Genomic DNA, 17,986 nt, shown 5'->3' on the forward strand with positions numbered 1-17,986 from the left:
GATATTGTTTCTCCTTCTGAAATATATATTTTCATACATATGTTTACTTAACATCTCAAACAATTCAGTTTCTCATTTGTAGAATATATTCATAGATTTAAAATAAAGCACAATTCTAGAAATCTTCACATCAATTAAATTTAACAAAAATAATTCCAATTATTACTCACTTCAATCTAATAAAAGTGGCATTCTATTTGATAGAAACAGCAACAAATAATTTCAATGAAGGTCCTAAACTTTCCCCAGAAGCTCTACCCTTTCATGGTCTTTTGCAATCTGCCATTAAAGTAACCCTTTTCAAATAAAATAAGAATGACTTCCAGAGACAACAGACCCATATGGAGATGGCTCAACCCTCCTTTCCCATATTTTGAGAGCAATCCAACTCCAACTGCTCCATTCATTTCATCCATGCCACAATTCACTGGGATTATGAAAAGAAAATCACTTCCACATTTGAAACCTTATCCACTAAAATTATTGACCAAAAGTCTCGGCTACTGCAGTATTTCAAATATTTTACTTCTTTGACTCAGATGTCACTTTATACTACATCAAGAATTCTTTGTTCTCTTTTAGACAGGACAGCTAATTCTAGGATATGAAGTCCTTTACAGCTGAACAGTCTTTTACAAAAACACCATCTATCATCCGGCCAATAACCTGTATATAAGCCAATATCCTATCCTTCAGAAATTTCCTCCCCAGTTTGTAATTTTATTTCCTTCAAAGACTGCTTGTTCACATAAAAGAGAATTGACTGAGCAATGGATATTCTATCTGGAGAAGGAAACTATTTTCCCTAATCACTCAACAGACCAAATAAAAATTTAGCTTTTCTAATGACTAATCCAAAGAAGGGGAAGGAGACGTAGCTACATGCAAACAAATAAATTCTAGCATGAAAGCAGAGACATATTAAGAAATAACTATATGCAACTTGTTGCAAATAGAAGTGACACTAAAAAAAAGAAATTTACATGAGCATATTTATCCCACTAGAAAAAAAATATATATATATACATCTATATATCACAACAATTACCATAAAAACTTAAGGGTACATATATAAAAACATTTCAGGCTGTACTAAGGAAAGCTTAGAGTTTGTCTCTGTAGCTGATGTAGCCATTGAAGCTTCACAAAATATATTTCCTAATGTGAGGGAACTAGTTTACAGTTTGGAGAGGTTTCTGTCTCCTGTAGCATATTTGTCATTTTCTTCACTCCTTCTTCATGGCTCACTTCTACTCTATCCATCCTCCAATATGGCTGATGGATCATCACAGTTCTTGTTGCTGTTCCTTATCAACTGTTAGTTAAATGTCACTGGGCCCTCACTGATTTATAGATACTTTAAATTATTGAAGCATTCTTTTACTTGCTTCTTATTAAGTCTGTTTCCTCATATTCCTGGACCCTCATTCACATTTATCTCACTTAGCTGACTCCCGTCTTCTTCTTTTTCTCTCTCTGTGTCAAAGACTGAAACAAAGTAGATGCTGAGAATGTCATCTATCTTCATGCGATCTATTATTTAGATTCTTCATTTTAAAGAGAGTGGATGAGTCAGGACATCTTTGATGGGATTAAACTTTCCCTGCTAGGTTGCTTGGTTGTCCATTATAGGTCAAGAGCAACTGTATGCTGACCTCTGTATAATGAGTGAGTCAGTGATTTCAGGTGTTCACAAAAAGATGACAGAGGAATAACTTCTATTATTATGTCACCAACTCAGATTTTACTCAGCTCAGGATGGTTCAAAAGCATTCTTCTGGGTCAAACCTCTCACAGAATTTGAATTTCTGACCATACCAAGATCAGCTAAATAAAAACCTGCAACACAAATGGAGCTAACAACATTTTCAAGAGGGGAGCCTCTTGCTAAATTGAAAAGGAAATTAAACAAAGTTGCAAAACACAATGAGGGGTATTCATCCAGCTATGAGTGGTTGAACTGATATTTTTCATGTTGTAGTTACTTTTTAAAAGATAAAGATTTTTATTTACAACTGCTGAAAATATGGAGTCTGACCTAAACCATTTGTACTAAATTTTATTGAAAGTATAAATAGTTCAGCTTGCAACACCATACAACACCACTGAAACTATCAATGAATGTGAAAGTCCTTTGTATACACAGAAGAACTCTACAAAGACCGTCAGATATCATTGGTCAGGTAATAGTACATAGACAGATGCTGTGAGACAGGAATGATCCTGTCTAACATGAGTAAAGCATTTTGCAGAAAAAAAATATTACTGAGCTTTCACAAGGGTAGAATCCAGAAACCTGTTCTCAAATCTGTTTTTATGTATACATCTATTTCTATAATAATGTTTTTCAGAAAACAGGCTGTTCTGAATTTTCAGCTAGATACTGGCCCTGCCAAAATTATAGCACTGAAATGTAAATATATTTAATCCATAACCATTATATTTAGTATCTTTGTATCCCATACACACAGCAACAGTACTCTCTTACTGTTATACTCTGCAGAGTAGAAGTAGACTTAACCATACTTCTGATTAAAAATACAAAACCATTTATCAAATTGATTTCTTAATCACAAACAAAAAATTGATGAATTTTCTGAGATGGATTAATCTTCACATGACCTTCACGAGTAACAATACAGCAGTTTCTTGGAAAACAATTAAAGTTTAAGTTTAATTTTTAAAAGTTTAAAAAACGTTTATTTTGCAATATTAACATTTTTCTCAGCTCTCTCACTTAGCAGATTCTGTTTTCTGACTTAAGATGCCAAAAGTGGTTTTTGGAATATTTTGAAACCTTTTCATTAAAACATTAAGAGATTATGAAAATGAAATCTGAGATCATAGAAAATGGCAATACAAAATTAAAATCTCCCCATCTGTCTCCTTCATTGTTTGATAAATTCACAATGCAAAATAGCTCTGTTGGGTTGAAGCATGTATATATAAAAATATGTCTACATGCATAAATGGATATATGTATGTATTATGGTGTACATATATGTATAAAAAACTGGGACTGGTGTCCATTGGTTCACATTACATTAACAGACCCTCAGAATCAGCAGTAATACACAATCTTTTTTTAAAGGAACTTGATGTTTGATCAACAGTTGCACATAGATTTTTTTTTTCCTCAGCTTTCAGTATGAAAACCTATTTATTCATCCATGTTAAATGAGATGTTTAAGACTGGATAGGAAAATGCATCTGATCTCAAGGTAGTTGGATGAAATGTAGATACATGATGCTGCAAGTGCATTCTATAACAGATAGAATAAGAAACAAATTTCATTTACTGAGAATGTACTGACTTCTGTAAGAGAAAAGCTGAACAGTATTTGGTCAATAGTTATAGCCAGATTACTAACACTAAAAATGAATATGATATAGGCAGTGGCAGAAATAAATATTTTTATCTATTTGAAATTATTCTGATCCTTACAGAAAAAAAATACAGAATTCCATATAGATTAACACAATATCACATCACTTCTTGTAATAAAAGACATAGACTTTAATTTAACTTGTTCCTAGATAGTGTTTAAATATTAATGTTTTCTCAAAGTATGTCACAAACATCATTATCTTTATGACCATTCTCAAGGCTGGTAAACAGGGCACAGAAAGATTAGCTGCCAGAATCAGTCACCCAATGGCCATACGGTAGTAAAAGCTCCCTAGGTCTGCACTCTTCTCACTGAACAGTGCTCTTGCCTTAGAAGATCTCTTAGTTACATACTCATCAGTTTTAAAAATACAAGCAAGTCTGGTATTTAAACATGTATCTTACCGGAAAAAAAAAAATTAAAAAAAAAATCTCAAAATAGGAATGGAAATATACACAAAAGAAAGGCTGGAGCAATGAATCTATCACCCATTATCACCCATGAAATGAAGTAATGCGTTTTTTGGTGGTTTTTTGTGTGTGTGTGTGTGTGTGTGTGTGTATTAAGAAGGCAGCATTAGCACTTTTGGAGATGCAGCTACAAGACATTTCTCTCCTAGAATGTCAGTCTACGGTATTTGTTCTGCTTCACAGGATGTTATGATAACACCAGGATGATGTCTGCCCTGTTTGTCTCAGAAAGCAGTGAGGAGTGGAAGCTTTTTAATTACATCAGTCTTTGTAAAATTAGAACATTTTACAGGGTTTGAAGAAAATAAAAGGAGAAAGGAGAGAAACACAGTGGATAGGGTTTGTGTGGGATAAGAAACAGTGGCATGGATAAGATGCAAAACTAAGACTGTGACAAGTTTTGATTGTCACAGTTCCCATGACAGTCTTTCTCCCATAATACTGCCCAGAGTTCTAATTTAAAAAATTATATTCTTTTTAGCTAAAATTCTCCCTCCAGTTTCAGTTGGCTGGGACATTTTTCTTTCCTTCTGATGTGAACTGCATGCAGAGTTAAAATGAGCAGTGTTAAGCAGCTGTTCCATTTAATTCAAGGCAGGTTGCCATTGACAGATCATATTGCATTACACTGAGGGCCACTGAACTGAGAATCAGGGGTGAATAGCTGGAGTGAGTATCTAACCCCAGCGAATCAACAGCAAAACTTCTTTTTGTATCAGTTAGGGTAGGATTTGATAACTTTGACATTGCTACAGACTTTCAGCAAGTCACTGAACATTTCTATTTCCATTTCTTGCCTTTTCTACTTAATCCATCTTTTATGAAAACTGCTGCTTATATTATGATAATATAATACCTAATACAGCCAAGTCAGTCCTGATCTCAAACAACCATCAGGGTACTACTGGGTGGTGCATATTATATTTAATTACCAAGCCCACAGAAATGTTTAACATCATATGTACTTGCACACCATGACCCAGTGCATATCTTGTCAGAGCAGTAATTCCTCAGGGTTCTCAGTCCTGCTCTGGATCTGCAAAAAGGCAGACATGGTAGCAAGTTCCTACCAGTGGTTGCCTGAAGACCCCAAGAGAAGACCCCATCAGAAAAAAAAAATGATCCAGAAAAAGCATTGATCCATAAGAGGTTTGTACTGCCAGAAGAAATAGGACAGAGCTCCATCTGTTTGGCTGCACCTGCCAAATGGAGAATGTCCTCTTTCTAAAGACTTTGCTTTTTGGCCAGAGAGCAAGCAGCATACCAAGAGGCAAACCATGCCGGATACAGCTGGATGATATAGCAAAATGGACAGCAGGTTGCTGAACACATGAGACTACAAAGAAAAACATGAAGACAAAGGCTAGCCCCCACAGTCATTAGGCTACAGAAAAGGGCAAGCAACACAAGCAGACAATGGGCATATTTAGACCCTTATTGAGCTTTTATTATAGGTAGTAGAATCCTATTTCAGGGAACTGTAATCACCATTGAAATAAGCATGTAATCACAGAGGGACATGGCTAACTTGAGTGCTTGCCACTCCTTAAAATGATCTTATTTTTTTTCCCCGGTAAAAAAATAAAAATAAAAATATCAGGAATGTGAAGCTGAGTTACCTGAGCTGACTGTAAATGCCAAAGAGTTGTAAAACAAGACAGGCTTCAAATTATCCATTTCACAAATGATAAGGAGTTCTAAATTTACTGAACCTCAGGCATAAATGGAAGAGCAAGACACAATCTCTTAATTCCTGGTATCAGCAGAACAGTTTCAGTGACCATCCTGAGTTGAAAATGGGCAGAAAAAAAATTATATATATATATATATATATAAAACCTAGTAGAAAAAGACAGGTGGTGAATGGAGCAGCACTATTTCATTTGATTTGAAGTCCAACAAACAGATTTACAATTTCTTTTTCCCCTTTCAGGCTTCTATTGCAGTTACTTCTGAAATTGACAGCCTAAAAAGTACATTCCAAATTAGTTTAGATTGTTAATTTTATGCTTTATTTCTTACTCTTTGATTTTCCTCTTCACTCTTTAGCCATAAACCATTATCCCAGACTAAAATGTTTTAACTTCTTATAAGAACAATATAAGCATCCTTCAGCCTCACTATATTAACCTATTTGAAAGTATCTTGTATTTGCCTGCTTGTATTTGATATTTGTTCCTATTTACCTCACTGCATATCTGTCTGGTATTTTTCTTCCTCAGTGTAAACCTGGTTTGTTATTTGTAAATTAGTTTGGTAAAAATACACATCATAAAATGTCAAAAGCTATGTTGATAGATATGGCACTAATGTAATTAATCAAGGAAAAATTTAAGCAAGTAAGATGGCATCACCAAAGATGAGCTTCAAAATCATCACCTACACAATAAATAAATAAATAAATAAATAATAATAAAGTGGAATTTTCCAAAATACTATTTCAGCTATACTAAATGCATGTAGTGAACAGTCTCTGGTGCTGAAAACCTCATTTGATGTATGGAAGGTGGTTGAAGGGACATTCTTTCCCTTAGGCTATTATTTGAAGAAAAGCTGCAATAAAACTTCTTGCTTCCTGGTGTGCAAGTGAGCTCAGAATTACCCCAAGCATGGTATTTTGTCTTCCTTAGACACAAAGTTCACTGTACAGCTCTGTGAGAAATTAATTACTATGCAGAAAAACATCAGTAATGACATCCATATATAATATTCCATGTGGAATCTCAGATAGTGCTTAGGAGTTCATTTCATCTCTTGATCAGAAAGGGCTCCGTTTTTTGAATAGAAATTACAGGTGAAACTTATCTAAACCAAAATTACCCAGAATGGTTGAAGCACTGTGTTTGCTTGCACATAACATCATTTCAGAGAGTTCTCTGCCATGGAGGACTACATGGAGAGTTCTAGGAGTGATTACAGGAGGGCACAGCCAGATTTGTACAATCCCTTACACAGATTCAAGATAACTCCAAAATATTTGCCATTCTCCACCTGGAGCAGCTCAAAATTTTAAAATGGGATGGTTTGTTTTTCAGGTACCCCAAATATTAAGACTACTTAGTTCAATGCCAACTCAGCCATTCACAGGGAAAGGAGTTAGACTCCTTAGCAACTCCTACAACATGCGGATCTAAAATTACAGCATCCCAAATGTTCCTGTTGCTTGTATCTGCATTTTCCTTCAGTTAATTCCAGAGGTAAAGAAGCAGTTTAAAATTTCATCCCAGATGTAAGTTCTGTGTTTTTGGCTCAGCTGCACCTAAAGCTGTGAAAAACTCAATATTAAGGACAGCAAGCTCATTCAGAAAAGAACAGCAGTGCAAATTAATCTTTGTTTGGCTTGTGCCTTGCTTGTGTACCAGGAATACATGTTATTTAATTTGCACATTTGGTCTTCCAAAAATCCTAGACTTCTTTCTCAAAATTTTTGGAAATTTTTAAAATTAATTTGGCAACATTTTTCTAGTAAAGCTTCAAGAAGGAAAATATAACTATTTTCACACTTCTCTCAATGATCAGCAAAAGCCCAGAAGCATGAATCTACTGTAAGTAGATCACCAAGAAAAAGAAAAAAAAAAAAAAAAAACATGATTATCAAGCAGTGATTAAATCATGCATCTTCTTGTGCTACAAACTAGCTTTTTTGGCCTACTTTTGACATAGAAGATATCACAAGAAAAGCAAAGATCGAATCCCTTTTTCCTACCCATTTGGTATCTGAATGAGTCATCTCCTTTCCCAAATTCTGCATTCATCTAATATAAGATTCTTGGCCAATTATAGAGCTTTCTCTCACGAAAACTTTGGTGCAACTAACATTCTCATAGAGATATACCAAAATCATCCTCAAATTGCTGCCTACATTAAGTGTTGCCATCATGTTCACTGAAAACAGGTTTCATAGACACTTCTCGATTCAAGCATTTTGTTGAAATAGTACTTGTAGCAACTGGCTCACAAAGACTGCTAAAATATATTGATTATAATATAATAAATCTGAAATCTTCGAAGCAGTGAGCTTTATTATCCTCAGATTTTATCAGTCTGGGATAACTATGTTAAGTCCTGAAAATGAATTTCATTATAAAAATTAAGCTGCAATCAGTGCAGATCTAGATAGGAATACAGAAATTGTTCCTTTGTACATCACTGTGCCTAGGTATTAGGAGTCTAAGAGACACACATGGATCATGGACAGTTCAGAAGTCTATATAATAATAGGCCTGACTGAAAGCTGTAGGACATTATGGCTTGGTTATCTGTATAAACTTCCCAGCCTGACACTTTGTCAGTGTTCTTATTGGTAAACTATGCATATTGGTAAACTATGCAATTAAGAAACCTCCATAAAAAGCAAAATTTTCAATAGTTCTTACAATATGGAGAAGAACTTGATGAAAAAAGAAAGCCTTGGAGCAATGCAGTTTACAAAGCAGCCCAGTATCTTCAATTCCATGGCTGATGCAGTTAGGTTTGCACAGAGTCAAGGCAATATAGGCCTGCAGTAGGAAACAATCTGAGAGTGAGGCAAATTTTACAGTTTGCTTGTTGCCTGTCTCTAATTTCCCCTTTTCATTAAATATAGCCTTTAAAAGACTTCAGAAAGCTATCCTGCTTTTATTAAAACATATTTTACAAGGTGCATGTATGTACTTAGGAATACAATACACTTCTGCATTCATCAACACTGAACAACCCATCAGTCCTTGCAATGAAAAAAGAAAAAACACAACAGGCCTCAGGTAGATTTTTCCTAACTATTTTGAAGAATTACATTTATGTGAACACAGTGAACATGTATGTCAAAGAGGATAGATTAGCATCGTTATTTTCAATAATGCATAACTGCACCTTCAGCTTTATCCACTTTTCCCAAGCAGTTTGCATAGTGCTTTTTATTTCACAGATGCATCACCCACTGCTATATGTATCCTAATGCTCATTGAGCAGAGATGTCTACATGGGATATTTAATATACAAAATAAAACATACAAATATAATGCTGCGTGAAAAAAAAAAAAAATCTTAAATGTGCATTACTTTTCAGTATGGAACAATAGTCCAGGAGTGTTCAAAACTGACTTCCTCACAAGAACTGTTTTAATTTTTGCCTTGAAAACTCTATACAATAAATTTTTAGCAGAGTCTATTTGAAAGAATGCTGGAGTGCAAAACCTACATTTAATGTGGAAACACGAAATAGAAGAAAAAAGAAACAGCATTTTCTAACAGCACTGTTCCGGTTTGTCCAGAAAACAAAAATAAAAACAAACAAACAAAATTAACTATTTAGAAAATCTCATTGGGAGAGCTTACCAATGTAATTCTTAATTCCAGGTGTTTGGGACAAAACAGTCTTCTCCTAGGTTTCATGGAATTAATCAAACTACCTAGAATGTCTCATCTAGTAAGGATTTTCCATTTATAACTGTCTAGAAATGACACATTGTCTGGAAATGACAAGCATCTGAGGAGTTCTGGCATGGAGGACGTGTCATTCTTACAGTATACAATGGTATATTCCAATCCACTGCTGTTAATCACTATATCTTTTCTTTTTTGATCGACCATCGAGGAATAATCTATAAATATGCAAGACAGGTTTTAAGAACATACTACAGTTATTCCATCTACATGATTTACTTGGGAACATTTTAATATCTGCCTGCAAAATTCTTGCAAGCCCTCCATATTAAAATTCTGCTTACAGAGCGTTAATGGACAGGTATTAAAACATTAAAATAATTAAGTCATTGATACAATTCAGTGGAGTCAAAAGGCTTCCTTAAATTGCTTTATAATTTAGAGCAGGAACTTCATTAATCAGAAACAAATGAATGTAAGATCCATCAAAGAGAATGTTATGGTGGGAGCAGTAATTTATTGTGACAGATCTTTATTCTCTGCTAGATACTTTGCCTAAATAAAATGTTATCACTGTACTTGAGCAGCAGCAAAAGAAATAATGCAGGAAAACTTGGCAGCAACCTGTTTGACACAGAAATTCACAGGTCTATTCCTAGATGGTCGGGATCCTTGCACTATGTTCAGGATTCATACATTCAGTTTCAAATACAAGTACAAACTTGCAGTTAAACCAACAGTGCAGGGACTTGTCATTATTCACAAAAGCTATCTTTTCATCTGATCCCAAAAAAACTTATATTTTGAGAGCCAAAGGTAATTGCAGAAGGCTGGTCAGGCGTTTTGCATATGTGGCCAATATTCACTACATTCCTTTCACTTACTGAAATAATATATCACATTTATCAGGTTTATGAACATTCAAACATGCAAAAAGGAAAGATTAAGAACATATCAAATCTGAACTACATTTAGTAATATTTGATTAAGGATCAACACATGTAAAAATTAGATGAAGTTTCTACAACTGAAATAGAATTTAGCCTTTAATTTAATAATTCAACTAATTTAATGTGAAGAATAATTACTATTGGAATTTCATAAACAGGTCTAAAAAGATGGCTGTCTCATTGGTCATAAACCTTAATGAGCACTTTGTAGCAAAGTCAAAATCAGATCTAGGAGCTCACACAGATTAATTTTTTATTTTTTTTTGCCACAGACCAAGATAGCAGGTAGAATCCAAATCTTTGGAGAGTAATTCCTCTTAAATAAACATGAGCTCTGAATTGACATTACATACAACTACTCCCTTATAATATCTCCATTTACATCTTTCTTTCCCTTCCTTCTCAAGAAAAGAGGACAAGTTGTAGGGCTTTAATTATCTATTAACAGTGTATTCAGTACCTGTGACATGTTCCAAAATCATACATTTTCAAAATCATAGAATGGTAATATTATTACTACATCAATCAAATTGAAAGGTAGATCTCTCTGCCTGGAAAATCTGCCCTTCCAGCAAATCAAAAGTGTAACAACAGCTACTTTTTTTTTTTTTTTTTTTGAGGGGGGGCGAGATGTTCCTTTCATTTTATTTTTTTTTTGAACAGTTGTCTTGCCTAGTATGCAAATGTTTAATATCAACTATTTGTCTCTACAAGACTGTTTCTTACATTTCACATTCTGAATTTCTTTTTGACTTGCCTATGACTGCTGCTCTATTATGTTAATTTGCTTATGATTCTTGCATATGATGCTTTGTTTCAAAACCAGTGATCTTGTTCAGGAATAGCTGCTTTACTTCACACTTGAATCTGGCATATATGCTTTGCATCCCCTCATTTTCAGCATGGCACCAGAGCCTACACAGCTCATGGACAATACAATTTGCAATGGGTTGTAGAGCTTCGGCAAACATTAAGTTCTAATGTAAGATCTTTAAATTCCCAATGTTTTGAAGTATGATTAAATCTACAGAAAACAGAGTTCACAAGAAAAACTCAGTGTGCATGGATATCTCAAACATCTCTCAAAGGTGCAAGATGAGTTAACCCAGTATTTTGTTCAGTACAATGGTTATTTATGACAAAAACAGAAGTAAAATGGCAGGAATGAAAAGGAAAATGAAAAGGGAAAGGAAGAGGAAGAGGAAGCAGAAAAAAGAGCTGGTAATGTGGTTAAAAATACCTGACTCATGCCATCATTCTTAGCTGTAGTCTAGCAATGCCAGCATTTTAGTTTTAATACTAAATTTATCATCAAAGCTCTTTGAAGTTTATACAGCACCAAAATAAACTGTTAGCAAACTGAGAAGATGGAATTGAAATACACAGCCAGGGGTTAAAAAAAACAGTAAACACAATGTGCATCCTCTATTGCCCAACAACTTACAGGTGCATACAAGGAAAAGTACAGCAAGTAAATATCCACCTACATAACCAGTTTATTTGGAAGAGATATATTTTTCCCTTATAATTTTCAAAAAGATATCACAGAATATTTTTCCCTAAGATGTTTTTTTAAAATATTGTTTTTTTCTTGCCACAACCATCTCTGCACAGCAACAGCTACCACACTTCGGGAAAAAACACCCCACAGATGGCTAAAACAGTCACTTATTTCATAATGCAGTTAAACACTACATGTACTGAATACAGCAATAAAAGCAAGCCCTAATCCTCCAGAGATTTATTCCTTGTTTTTAAGTATAAGAATATGTGAGCCATCCTAATTAACTCATTAAGATGTCCACTTTAAGGTAATTGAGACTATACTGTACATTAAAAATTAGAAACCTACTTAAGTTTTTCCATGTTTAAGTAATATGGTATTTTGCACTTATTAAAAATGAAATATGCATATATATATATCTTAAAAGAATTCAGTATATAGCAAAAGGTAATTTTCTGTGTGTAACTGTCCATCCAGACCTGATACCACATGCAAACAGATGGAGAAACAAACATACATTTATTTATTTATTAGCTATTTCATTAGGATGTTAGCAGTAAACTAAGAATGAGCAAAAAATGCAACCCATCCTCCACAACTTCTTTTGTTAGTTTCAGCCTCTGGATGCATTTTAGAAGAAGGCATTGTAGGTCATCTTTACCTAGGATTGCATTTGTACTTTGTTTTTACACAGCTAGCATGGTAGGACTTTATTCACTGAAATGAGAACATGGATGACAAGAGTCCATAAAGAAAATGTTTCAAAGTTAAAAATAATTTCATTCCTTTTTGGATAGGCATTTTCATGCCAGGTTCTCAGAATAACTTTGTTATCACCATCACTTATTTTGTATAAACTAGACTGGTATAAGCCTCTACAGTAAAGAGAAGAAAACTGTCATTGCCACAGTAAATAAAGTACCCATATTTTAGAAACTCTACATTATATCTTACTATTTTATCAGTGCCATCGTGAGTACAGTATTCACAGATCACCTGAGCCCACTGCCCTTTGTGCTGTAAACCCATCACAGAACTTGCTATCAGAAGCACATTTAACATCATCTGATTATCCAAACTGAAGATCTGGACATTTACCTGTCTTTTGTACAACCCTCAGAAGCAGGGAAGATCAGATTGTTCTACAGACACTGAACAACAACTTACAGATTGCAGTGGGACTCCTGATTCAGTAAAATCCTCACCCTGAAGTGGCATACAAAAAAGAAATGTCATGCCAATGAGGCAGAAACTGATGCAGTCATCTCTTCTGGTGACATGTGCTGGTTTCCTTCCTGAAGTAGCTATTAACCAGAACAAAAGTTAACGTCTGTTAGTTTTTAGGCATGAGGCATAAGAGGCATAGATAACGGATAGCATGTTCCTATAAATAAAACAGTCTGATTCAAGAGGCAATTAGATAATTCATTTTCACTATTGTGTATACAGTAGTAGCCTTGTGGGTTAGCTTGCTCTGTATGGCTCAAAAGCTTCTTTTTCTGCCACTTCATAGGAGGGTAATTTTGACTTTAGCGTTCTGTGTTTTCCCGACTAGGTACACTCCCACTTGTTAATACTGGAGTTGTTACCACACTTTGAGTGAGGAAGATGCTTTTTGGAAAGGATAAAGATTTTTTAATTCTTTGTTACTGATTCTGCTTTAAAAGTAAGACCTGGCTGCCCAAGATGATGCCTCTTTCTGTGTTCCCTGAGTTCACTTGCCTGAGGCACATTCTTGCCAGGTATTGTAGAGTCAGGACTTCTCTGGGCAGAAAACAGGTCATTCTCAGCAAAGATAGAAAATTCTATTCCAGATTTATACAGAGAAGGACTTAGCTACACAGGTTCACATAGCCCAGGTATCATCTGTCTGAACTGGGGGAACAGAGGCTGAATAGAGTTTTTGGCAGGCAAGTTCTTTTGACTAATTGTTTAGAAAAAGCCACAAAATGTTACCTTCCTTGTCCAATGGGTGAAGAAGAATCTCAACCAGAATCACAGCAGGTGGGGCTCTGGAAGAACTTTCTCTTCTCCGGTTTATTCCCTGGAATAATGATTAATATTATGAGTAATAAATTCCGTAGTTATCCCACTCTCCTACAGTGTCCACCATTTTTGATAACTGACTTCATGAGCAATCACATTTGCTCTTTATTTGACCTATGTCCACAACACCTCTGTTTGGGAGCTGCTGAAAATTCTAAAAAGCACCATTACAACCCCTCCATGTACACCCTCCAGCTCCATAGCAGATGGTCCCAAAACAAGGCTGTGAACCAAAGCCACAATAGGAACATTACTGGCTTAGGGTTTTTTCAGTGAACTTATTTACAATAAGCAGCTGTAACACATCCGTGTGAAGGATCCAGGCCACTACTGACTTGCCACTCCTCTTTCATACATACAACATCACACTGAGGCACAGAATGGCTCTCAAGCCACTCTGAATGATGCTTTGTGAGACAGGATCTCATGTCCTGAGGAGAATGCATTCCTGGCTCTCAGGTGTGGTCCTGTGGATGCCTCTTCAAGCACAGCAGCTGGACTGTGACTATTTAAACTAATGATCCTGATCGTTTTGCAGCAGTAACCTGTCCTGCTATGTCCTTGTGCCATCTGCAAACACTACCATCGATTTTATGATTGTCATCCACATCTTTAATAAAATGATTACCTTGCTCTCTGCTTCCATTTTATTGTCCTAGCATTGACCGCATTGACCTTCATCTCAAGGTGCTGGAGTTGGTAAGGAGACCTGTCACAAAGCCAGAGACAGCGAACGTGGCCTGTTAACCCTTGGTTACATCACTAGTTTAGAGCACTTACTGATCTCTTTGGTAGGACTGTTTCCACATTGACTTGTACTCTGCTAAGCTGCATGGTGCTGCCAAGGCACCAAATTAAAACTGAATGAACCTGGCCTAGACCCATGTGGATGCTTTGACCAGCCCCAGTCTCTCATGGCAAAGACCAGGAGTTTTTCTAGCAAGACTGACTTTCCATGCCAAAAGCCATTAATTACAGTGTTTCGCCAACACTTAGCTGTAGAAAATCAAATTATTCTTCTCATCATTTGATATGGGTTTCTGGCTTTCCTTTCTCAAATGCTCACAGTGATTTTGTAATCCCCCAGTCACTTGGGATTTTCCAAGTTTTCAAGACATTCTAAATCTCACCATTCACGACTCAGCCAGCTTTCCAGCTAGTTCCCTTGGGAGCCCCAGGCTGAGGCTTCCCAGCATGCCGATTCAAAAATATTCAGTGTTATCAGACATCCTGCCTGCACCCTCCTCAGTGGAAAGTGACAGTTTCTCCACGGACACCCAGCCAGGCTGGAGCAATACATGGATGAACACTGCCAGATTTGCAAAGAAAAGCTTCCCAGAAAGGTGCATACAACCTTTGACTCTACATTCCAGTTTGCTGATTCAGTATTCTTTAAATTAATGTAAAATAATGAATAAACTCTTGTATTCTGAAGGGAATATTCTATTGTGAAGAGAACAGAAAGACACTGATGCAAATGCCACGCTACTTCGCTCGAAACAGGAAGGGGTTGCTGGTATAAGAACTTGAACAAATTTGTGAGATAATGATCTCAAGTATAAAGATGAAATGTTACAACCAGATACTAGGAGGCTACCGCACCTCAGTTTACCTTGGTACAAGCATTCTTACAAGGAGAGCTTTTGTTAATCCATAATTCCTGCTCTTTTATTGCTACCTGCTGGTTAGAACAGTTCATCACACTACTCTGTTACTATGCTACTTGTTACTATTTTCCCTGACTAAACTCAAAGTCTCAATGTTCATTTTAAAGTAGAAGTAATCCCTTCACATGAAGAACTTCTGAAAAATCCTAATGCCTCAGGGAATTTTATGCTATCAGATTCAGAGAGACAAGTTTTTTTTGAGAAACAAGATGAAGCTTGAAATGCATTGCTTCATCATCTTCAAAATGGAGCATGAAATTAATTTCTGACATCAAGCATTTCTCGTATTAACTCTAAGATACAAAGAATAAGGTAGAAGCAGAAAAAGAAAAGAAGTAAAGATAAAACATTGACGATGGCAAGAAGAAAAGAAAGTGCAAGAAACAAAAATTTGGAAAACTTAAATTTACAAGATAAATTTGGAAAAGACATCTAATACCCTCAAAGAAGTAAAATCAAATAATTGCCTTTTTATGATATTTTCCCCTTTTTTTATCCTCCTAGACATGACCAAGAGAGACAGGCTTTCTTGTCAGCCTGGCAAAATCATCCGTTACTAGCTATGTGCTGGTTCCAGCTCTACCACTAATCTGCCCTTCAGTTCTATCCCAAAAGCCATTAGGAACACAATTAATCTGCATCACCCAACTCTGCAAACAGATAGAGCCATAACTGTCACGTTTCCAAATGAAGACAATTTGAGATAAAGGGATGCAGCATGACTTGTTTTGAAACAAGTGTGTATGTGTTTAGAGCAAAGAAAAGGAAGAAAGATGTGACTGAACACTGCCTGGGAGCATATACAGTAAAGGAAGGAGTCAACGAAGAGACCAGGTCAGGGAGTATGTATTGGCAATCATTTCCACCTTCTTTGAAAAGCAAACTTTTCAGAATAAAAAAGGACTAGAAATAATGATTACATTACACACAAGTATTTCAGATAGTCTTCACACAAGTCTGGCTCTTAAGCATTGTAAAATTTCCCCTTAAGCCACAGAAAAGAGTGCCATGTACACCTCTCTTCCAGTCCCATTTCTCTCCATTAGTATGGGAGAGACAGCCTATAACAGAAGCGAAAACATTATACTAATGACTCTTAAGGAAATAGTTATAAGACTTTCCAGTAGCAGTGTGACAAGAACCTTCTTTAAACATTTAGGTCTTCTATATTTTTAGAATATCTTTGATTTGTTTATATTCCATTTACTTGTTAATGACCTAGAAATATAACATATATATATATTATATAATGCTGTACATATAGTATCTAACACTGCATTACAGTACTTTTATTTTTTAAGCCTTTCTTTGAATTCCTTATTTTAATCTTGTGTCTAGGGACCAAGAAAGCTGACGTGCCTTTCTTAGTAGTAATGTACCAAGAAACTGCCTGGATCTAAAGAAATGAAAAGCATTCTTCTACAATCTAATTTAAGTAGGTGTGATAGAACATGCATATTTTAAGGCAATAAAAAATTAGTAACAGAGACAATCAGCTGCTTTTGCCATGACAATAGCTTCCTTATTTACAGTTTTAATAATGAACCGTGATGGAACGATACTTCTATTTCTACAACACCAAATAAAATTCCCTGAAGAGCTAATCCTATAAAACAATAATTGCTTGTTCAAGTTAGAAATTTAGATTCTCAATACTTCTAAAGAAAGTCAATCACTTGGAAGTTAAGCATGGTCATAAGAGACTGAACTGGGAATGAACTACAGCAGCTCTATTACTTGTTAATATATGTGCAGAATTGTGCCTCAGATTATGATGCATCTGTTTTCCAATAACATCCAGTTTTCAACATAGAGCTTTGTTGAAAAAGAAATTCATTATATGGCAGATTTTGATATTTCACAATTTGATTTTTTCCCCATAAGCTTAAACCACTTGTCAGCATAACTGACAGGGAAGTTATAGGAGGAATTGTTAACAAAACCTGACTAGTTCTCTCTTGTATTTAGAGTGAAGTAGAAGGCTGTATCCAGTTCATATGATGTTGTGGACAGCACAAAACAATTGCTATTTGTAACTGGTTTTGATAGGAAGAATTTCTGCCTGGCCGAGAAGGACCTGGGAATACTGGTGGATAGGCAGCTGAATGTGAGCCAGCAGTGTGCTCAGGTGGCCAGGAGGGCCAACGGCATCCTGGCTTGTATAAGAAGCAGTGTGGCCAGCAGGTCTAGGGAGGTGATTGTGCCCCTGTACTCGGCTCTGGTGAGGCCGCACCTCGAGTACTGTGTTCAGTTTTGGGCCCCTCGCTACAAGAAGGACATGGAGGTGCTCGAGAGAGTCCAGAGAAGGGCAACGAAGCTGGTGAGGGGTCTGGAGAACAAGTCTTACGAGGAGCGGCTGAGGAAGCTGGGGTTGTTTAGCCTGGAGAAGAGGAGGCTCAGGGGAGACCTCATCGCTCTCTATAGGTACCTTAAAAGAGGCTGTAGAGAGGTGGGGGTTGGTCTATTCTCCCACGTGCCTGGTGACAGGACGAGGGGGAATGGGCTAAAGTTGCGCCAGGGGAGGTTTAGGTTGGATGTTAGGAAGAACTTCTTTACTGAAAGGGTTGTTAGGCACTGGAATGGACTGCCCAGGGAG

At 36.1% G+C, this 17,986-nt stretch overlaps 1 long non-coding RNA gene across 1 annotated transcript in view; it reads right to left on the bottom strand.

Annotated features, from left to right (window-relative positions):
* Nucleotides 1-11,545: 11,545 nt before the first annotated feature.
* Nucleotides 11,546-17,986, bottom strand: part of LOC106033852 (uncharacterized) — a 138,298-nt gene continuing 131,857 nt past the window's right edge. The window contains exons 2-3 of the long non-coding RNA XR_007165754.2: nucleotides 13,634-13,721; nucleotides 11,546-12,981 (exon numbers count right to left, since the gene is read on the bottom strand). This is a non-coding gene — a long non-coding RNA (uncharacterized lncRNA). The remainder of the gene's footprint in view (nucleotides 12,982-13,633; nucleotides 13,722-17,986) is intronic.

The sequence above is a fragment of the Anser cygnoides genome, chromosome 5 (assembly GCF_040182565.1).
Source record: "Anser cygnoides isolate HZ-2024a breed goose chromosome 5, Taihu_goose_T2T_genome, whole genome shotgun sequence".
Classification (NCBI taxonomy): Eukaryota; Metazoa; Chordata; class Aves; order Anseriformes; family Anatidae; genus Anser; species Anser cygnoides.